Source organism: Chinchilla lanigera, unplaced genomic scaffold, assembly GCF_000276665.1.
Source record: "Chinchilla lanigera isolate Chin_1 unplaced genomic scaffold, ChiLan1.0 scaffold00019, whole genome shotgun sequence".
Classification (NCBI taxonomy): domain Eukaryota; kingdom Metazoa; phylum Chordata; class Mammalia; order Rodentia; family Chinchillidae; genus Chinchilla; species Chinchilla lanigera.
The window spans coordinates 4795154-4803915 of NW_004955420.1; the positions used below are offsets into that span (position 1 = coordinate 4795154).

Sequence of the window (8762 nt, forward strand, 5' to 3'; positions counted from 1 at the left end):
TCCTAATACTATCACTTATGATCAAGTTTCAACATTCACAGTTGGAGAGGGGATACAAGCTTTCAAATTCTACCTGTTTGTTTGCACACGAAAAGGATCCTGACTAAGAAGTGCTTAGTATCCCTAGGTTTAGCAAGGCCTGAGAACATATTCAAAACTATAAAAAAGAAAAATCATGACAAATAGGTACTACTGTATCACTCGGTCTTCACAGCTCTCTTTCCTACTTTATGTGCAATATTTAGTCTTTGAATTCTCATGTGTGTCTGGTTCTTTCTTTTCTTAAATTTGGTTTTATGTGTGATGATTATTAAATATGCCCATAGAATTGATTCAAGATAATAGTAGAGTGTTTCAAAAAAACTACAAATGTGTTTGTCAAAGCATTAAGGTACACTTTTGAAAAAATTAGGAAATATTTTGAATAGTATCAAAGAAAGCATTTATGTTCATGATGTAAAAATGAAACATTAAGAATCATGTGTCATTCATCAAAAATTCGTCAAAAACAATTCTTAAAACTCTTAACAACTTGCATTATTTGTTCATTATAAATGTTAATACACAAATATAATTATATTCAAAACCTTTTTAAATTAAACTTTAGTTGCATTTTCAAGATGAAGTGTTATTCAGAACCCCTTCCTATATGTTTAGTGTAAATATGCTGGTTCAGCTAGTGATTTTTTCATTTTGAATTCATCTTCAAAAATCCTGTCCCATTACAGATAAATGTAGAACTGCTCCGGATGTAGTCAGGCCAGTAGGAGAAAAGGGAAGAAGCCCAGGACTCATGGAGGATCCTTTCACTCCAGCTTCACAGTTTCCTGGAAGACTGTAGATTCAGATCAGTGTTTCAAAACTCAAATACAGAATTGTGTGGCTGTATACATTTGGGGAAACTGTGCCGAGCAAAGTTAAGATTTTTTTTTAAATAGCAGGTCTTTTTGGACAAAATGATGCAGTGTAGATCTCCAAGGAAAATTCAAATTTGCCCACAGAACTTTTTTCCTTGTAAGCATCTTTTAGGTCAAATGTGTTACTCTATATGTTCTGGGAAACACTGATATAGAGAATAGGAACGAAGGAAAGCCATGTGAAACCTTTGTTATTTAGCTAGGTCATGTATACAGTGGAACATAAACTGATCAATAAATTGTTTCAAGTTGTATTGAAGACCAAGTTGGATTGTTTCTGAGAATATTTGTTTTGTTTTGTTTTGTTTGGTTTGGTTTTTTTGTTTTGTTTTTTTTCTCCGGTACCGGGAACCGAACTCATGAACTTGCGCTTGCCAGGCAGGCGCTTTGCCGCTGAGCTAAATCCCCAGCCCTTCTGAGAATATTTTTAAAACTGGATTTTGGGGTGATAAACTATATTGTAGCATATATTTAGTTTTAAACATTTATTGATGTGTAAGATTTTTCTATGTCAAAAGTTTTATAGAAGCAGGATTTTGTCTTCTTTATTGTGCATGCACCACACCAAATGTAACACCTTCCCCAGAGGAGGCCCTCATATACTTAGTACATTTGAGTGCACTAATGATATCTGGGTGGTAATATGCCTTTATAGCATAATAGCTAAGAAAGTGGTTTTGGAGTTAAACAAGTTCAGGTTCAAATCAAGTTGCCATGTAAGTAGCTTGTAACTCCAGGCAAGTTGCTTGTAAATTAGATGTTCCATAGTGATTATGATGAGTAAAGCAATTTGTGAAGAGTTTGAGATTTTTGAAAAGCACTCAAAATGCCTTCTGGGAAATTTAATAAAAACAAATTATCAGAATGTTTAAAAAGTGGGTTAGTCCAACACTATATATTATATATAAACTCATTGTCATATGTTACTATCTGTTGATTTTCATGGCAATTTCTATTAAATGTGTAGCATTTCTTTTGTTCAATCAGAGATTAAATGTAGCAATGGCTGCCTGAGTGTGTAAGCATTCTTCTAATTGTACCCAAAATGGATTGCTGGTTTCTTGAATTTGAACCCTTAAATATAGCTCCCTTGAATACATATGTCACAAATAAAACAGCAATTCTCAGAAATGTGGCTCTGAAAACAAGGTCCGCATCATCTGTGAACTTGGTAGAAATGCACATTTTTAAGGCCACACTGCCAGACTCAAGGAATCAGGAACCTGAAGGGTGGGACTCAGAAACCTGTTTTAATAAGTCTTCAGCAAATTCTGATGCATGCCAAATTTAAGAGTCACTAAAATAAAGAAGAATAAGATTTATATCAAGTCTGTCTTTCATGAGCAATCACCAATGAATCGTAAGTTCCTGAACCAACCTGTAAGGAATTTGAGGAATCTAAAGTAAACTATAATGCATGTGTTAGCATGCAAAAAAGCAAAACTGGTACTTTCTGTCATGGTTCGAGTTATATCATCTCATTTGAGGACCTCAAAAATCAGCTGTTGATAGGGATAAGCAAGTAAGACAAGATTAAGGTTATGGGAATTCTGAGCATGAGTCACAGAACCCTGAGCCACAGTCACAAGAAACTCTGTATTACCTGCTCTCAAGAAAAATTTCTGTTATTACTAGTCTGCAGTTGAAATTATTAAGATCCAAGAAAGCTTTAATTTGTCTAAGTATATTGTTCATGTAAATTAGAAGCAATGATGTGTGAAGAGAAAGCAAAATATTAATATGTATTGTTTCAAATGCTCGATGCAACTATATAATATATATAAGTGACATAAGCCTTATTTTTTAATGAAAAAAGTGGAACTAAAATATAAAATAATTAGCCAACATATTTTTCTCCTAGGACTCCTACATACTCAGTGGCTTAAAGGAGAGAATATTATTGTCTCAGAGATGTAGAGGCTAGAAAACCAAGATCCATATTACATTTGAAGGCACAAGGGAAGGATGTGTTCCAAACCTTTTTCCTCACCTCTGGTACTTCTTTGACTTGTAACAGCATAGCTATAACATGCACATGTCCTTCTCCCAGTGTGTACAGCTGTGTCCAAATATCCCCTTCTTAAACAGATACCAGCCGTATGATATCAGGAGGTTATGCTATGGCAGTTTGACCTCATTTTCATTAATGACATCTGCAATGACTTTAGTTCCACATAAGGCCACAACCTGAGGGTTAAGACTTTTAACATGAGAGATTTTAGTGGACTTGGCCAATAAATTGGTTGCACAGTTAGCACTTACTTGTAATTTTTTCCAGCTCTACATTAACTCACCTCAGAAATCGTCCTATGTTGTGTTTTCTTGTTCATTTGTTTTTGGTTTTTGGTTTTTTTGGTACAAGGAATTGAACTCAGGACCTTGTGCTTGCCAGGCAGGCACTTGTGCCACCAAGCTATATCCCTGGCCCTTTATGTTGTGTATAGTGAAAGGCAATTTAATGTATTTAAACTTGGAATAAATAAAAAAAAGAAAGGAAGGTAAGGTTATGATGATCAGTTTGTTAGGAACAAAATAATGCGAAGGATGTTGAGTCCAGTGAGAGAGTTTTTGGCTTTCATGTTGTTGGAGGGTAGGAACAATCACTAGTAGGACAAGAGGATAAGAGTGGGTTTTATAAAATAATAGTCAGATAGTAATATGCATGATGAATTAGAAGAAAGAAACAATGACACAGGAAGGCAAGTCCAGTGAGAGAGTTTTTGGCTTTCATGTTGTTGGAGGGTAGGAACAATCACTAGTAGGACAAGAGGATAAGAGTTTTTTTATAAAATAATAGTCAGATAGTAATATGCATGATGAATTAGAAGAAAGAAACAATGACACAGGAAGGCAAGTTCACAAGAAGACAAAACACCACAAATGACACAAGAAAACAACTGTAGCTAAAATTCAAACCTGAGGCAGTAAAGGCAGAAGAGATGGATTTAATGCCTAACAGCCAAGGAAATTGGTTTTAATTCTATTTCTAAATTTCCCCTCATTTCCTCATTATATTAAATTTCTTTGCTGCTTCACTTGGTGTCAGTAATAACATTGGTCATGAAATCCTTATGGGAAACGTAAAAACAGATTTCCTGTTAAAAAATTGTAGTGTTATATGTAAGTACATCAATCTCCATGATAATAAAATAGAGAATTAACTATATGATGGATCTTGAAGTTTGAAAACGAAAATTGAATTTCTGTGAGTGAACCACAGCATCCCTCTGATAAACACCTACCTTAGCACTTCAGACCCACTTTGGTCCTAAATTGTGGCTATCGATTTAATGCTCCTCAAGTTATTGGAAATCTATGATATTTTTACTGTCTTATCTGATCACATTGGCATGACTGTGGGTTACTCTGCTGCCACAGAGCCATGGCTGAAGTATATTTTATCAGTTATATTATATAGTAAATAATTTATGATATCTATACTATTTCTGAGCCAAATAAAGGGAATAAGAAAATGAATCTTTGTGTTTCACAGGATATGATATCATTTTCTAAATTAATTCAGAAGATTTTTACTTGAAAAATATTAGACAGAGTTGCAGAATTTTTATACAAGTTCTATAAAAGAAATTAAAGTCAGAGAGTGAGTTTTTGGAAATGGTTTTAAGTAAGCATAGCTTTTTAAACTTGTATATATAGAATGCTGAGAGGAACTTTCCAAAGTTGATAAAATAAGAAAAAATATGGGTTGTATATAGATAGAAAATTTTTTATAAACGAGCTGAATATATGTATCATATTCTGCACAGACAAATCTATTTTCACAGCTGTCCTACATTAACAGCTCTCAGGAATGTCTCCATATTTGAATCACTTGGGAAGTTTTAAAAACAGTTTTGATGGCTGCCTCTGTTCCCATTAGATTCTGATCTCATTGGGTTGGGTGCAAGAGTCCTCAGTATTGGTGTTTTTTAAACATCTGCAAGTGATTCCATTTTCAGTCAAAAGAAAGCCCTGCCCTACAGTGTTTGTCTACTCGGAAATCTCATTATTGAAAGCACACAGAACTTCATTCACTATCACAATCGATATATTGCAGTGAATCTAAGCATTTATGTGCATACTGTACACAAATGCCAGTGTCTGTAATATTTTACAAAAATGTACTTTAGCTTGAAATGAATGTGAACTTACTAGAAACAAAAGCATCTTGCTATTTAGAGGTTTAGCTTTATGGAACTGGGAAACACAAAACTAGTGCACATTTTTGATTTATTTTCTCGTATTTTTATTCTTCATTCAACAAAATTTTATAGTGAAATAACTGTGTTAAGTACTATTATAAGTGCTCATCATCATGCAGTAAATAAAAGAGACAAAAAATCTTGCCCTCATCAAGGCTGTATTCCAGGTACAGGGCTTTAAAATTCACTTGCCACTTAATATCACTACTTCATTTTATTTATATTTATTTTCAGTTACTTACTGATTTTCCACTTTCTATAATAATACAAATTTTCATCATGAAATAAACTTTTATAGTTTTAAATAGATTCTTATAGAACATAAAAAGAATTAATGATTGGATAAAACACTTATATGTCACAATTATGAACCTGGGGTACAGAATTTAGGGCCCCACTCTCATCCTCAATGTGTGCACCCTGAAATGGCTTAATTGCTTAGATATGTGAGAAAAATAGAGTTAGAACCTTTACATATGTTCAAGAAAGTATATCCTCTAGAAGATTTTTTTACATTCAGCATTCAATTTATTTAAATGCTGTAAAAAAACATTAGATCCTACTCAGTACAGTCATATATGTACATATCCCTGCCTGAAACTCATCACCATATATGCAAAATAACAAAAGGCCAGAAGATAGATGAAGGAGAAAGAAGTCAGAAGAGAATAAGCAATTAAAATGTCTGTCTGTTTAGGGATAGAAGTAACAAAGGCTGTCTTTGACAATGTGTTGTTTTGAAACAGTGGAGCACAAACCTTATTGTTCATTGCGAGAATAAACATATATCGATCTTTACACTGAGTCAGTATTATATTTGGAAACCTTCGCACTCAGATTAAGTGCCATTGATGAGATTACGGTGTGTGTTTTCACACGACTAAATAAAACTGTGGAAAAGGTAGTGTCTATCACAATGCAGGGCTTCTACTCTTCATTTTATGGAATTCCTTACCAGGCATAGATTGAAGGCATACAAAATTGATTAATATTAATATTGGCCTTACTAAATCCAGATTACAAAATAAATCATATGCTACTGTTTTATGTTATTAAGCAATAATACATGGTTCAAATAGCATCTTTCATTCCCCAAATGAAATTTGTTGGAACAGTTAATTTTGATAACTAGTGGTCTATTACAATTCAGTTCAAGGTTTAATAAAACATACCTATGACTATCAGATATAGGAAAGAACAGGCACATTAATGTAAGGACATAAACATTTAGGTTTCTATTGTTTCTATATGTAATGTTCTGAGATCTACATTTACGCTTACCGAGTTTGACCTAGAACTCTCCATAGAGAGACTTGAAGAATGAATTTTCTGTTATTATGAAGAAAGTGCTGAGAGACAAATAGAGATTTGTTGTGATAAGATCATTGTTGATGTGAAGCAGTGTAATTTCTCAGGTTTACTAGCAATGAATCTCTCAGAAACATCTTGTCTAGTTTGAAGTCCAATAGACTTTTTAAACTCACAAAATAATAATTTCTGGGAGTATGGATCATATCTATTTTCTGGGAGTATAGATCATATCTATTATTGGGTAAGATGTACTTTTTAAGCATTTATTTAGTATATTTCCATCCATACTAGTTCAGCATTTCAGAATTATCTTAACAGAAAAAGAAATTTATTTCAAAGATATGATTATTTAACTTATGCTTCATTTTTTCAGATTATTTCTTACACATACAAATGCTGTCATCAATTTTCTAATAGCTCTAATTTCAATGTCTTACACTTTTTGAAGAAAAAAGTGATATTTTTGAAGAAAAAAGTGGAAATTAATGATAATTTACCATTTAGAAACTGGGTAAAATGTACTGATTGAAGAGTAGCCAACTTTGGAATGACAAGTTATTACATTAAACAGGACAAATCTCTTGTTTGTCTGTCCACAGATTGAACTCAGGCAGAGCCTTCATGCAGAGCCACATCTCAAGCCTTCATATTTTCGTTTTGAGACAAGGTCTCATTAACTTGCCCAGACTGAGCTCAAACTTCAAATCTTCCTGCATCAGCTTCACAGAATGTCGGGATTACAGGGATATATCACCATGCACACCTTAGAAATTTTTTTTTTTAATTTAGAATTTTACCAATCAAAATATTCTTTTAGAAGAACAAGTGTAGAAGCAGTAAATAAACCATTTTGCCATGTTTTGTTCGATTAGAAAATGTCAGAGCTCTAGAATTTTGTTTTCCTGAAGCCTCCTCTCCCAGAGGAGAAAAGGCAAATAGAATATGCCAGGAAAATGGAGGGGCTTTTAAAAAAAAGCCAACATGCGAAAATACAACTAAACAAAATAACAAGCAGAACATGTCTGCGCTCTCTTCCTCCAGGCGTCTCAAACTGGGATTATTAGGAAAGGAGCTCAAGCACATTTATTTTGGAAAATAGACAGCTGCTCCCAAACCTTCCTTAGTGTCAGTACGCATGCACACATACGCACCGTTCTGCTTAATCATTAGATTTCTACAACGTCTTATGTTTTACTTTGACAAATTTAACTTTTGTTCTTTCAGGGATAAAAAGAAGTATCATAGAGTTCAAATAACACAAGCTACAGTAAAAAAAAGAATGGTAATGGAGACACTTATCTAAAATTTCTGCTAAAGTGTGGCTTGAGTGATGTAAAATTTCAAGATCACATCTATGTAGAAGTTATCCAGCGGTTTCACAAGCAATACGGAGGACTGCAATATAAATTTCTTTAATCAGACTGATATGTCATTCATCTTAGTTTCAGCTTAGAGATTTTCCAAATTTAATTTTATTTAAAGACACCTTCTTTAAGATTTTATTTTATCAGTACTTGTTTGCATGTTTGCATTCATCTTAGGTTGGAGGTACACGTGCACAAGGTATCATGACATTTTTATTCCCCTCTCTCCCCGCTCACTTCCTCGCTCCATCTCTAGATCTACTTTCTCCATACGTTATTACTGTTATTATCATTGTTAGTTCACCTTCTGACATAGGATGTTTACAATTATTGTGGTATTTGGTACATGTGGTGACATATCTTGAATCGTGTTATGGCCCCTTCCTTCCCTCTCCTCCATTCACCCTGTGCTTCTTGGACCCTTTCCTGTGTGCAATAGATCTATCTCTCTGTTTCCTTTCAGAAATCTTTTCTTTTGCTCTTTATTTGTAATTTGCACTACTCAAATGAAAGGATGCAGTGATAATTAAATTTGTATGTCTGATTTATTGCACTTAACATTACATTTTCCATTTATTGCACTTAACATTACATTTTCCAGTTTTATCTTATTTTTAAAGTACTAAATTCAGAGAAGTAGACTTAACCTTGATAGTTTAGAGAAGTCATTCCAAATCTCTCATTTGTTGGCTTAGTTTTGTACTTTTAAGCAGTTATCTACAGTTCTGCCAGATAGGTGAAGACCACGCATCCTTTTCCTTTCATTTCTTTTCTTTTCTTTTCTTTTCTTTTCTTTTCTTTTCTTTTCTTTTCTTTTCTTTTCTTTTCTTTTCTTTTCTTTTCTTTTCTTTTCCTTTCTTTTCTTTTCTTTTCCTTTCTTTTCTTTTCTTTTCCTTTCTTTTCCTTTCTTTTCTTTTCTTTCTTTTCTCTTTCCTTTCCTTTCCTTTCCTTTCCTTCCCTTCCCTTCC

At 33.5% G+C, this 8762-nt stretch overlaps 1 protein-coding gene across 2 annotated transcripts in view; it reads left to right on the forward strand.

Moving 5' to 3' along the window:
- Naaladl2 (N-acetylated alpha-linked acidic dipeptidase-like 2) overlaps nt 1–8762 on the forward strand; it is a gene marked incomplete in the record, with an annotated part of 1228826 nt that overhangs the window by 469823 nt on the left and 750241 nt on the right.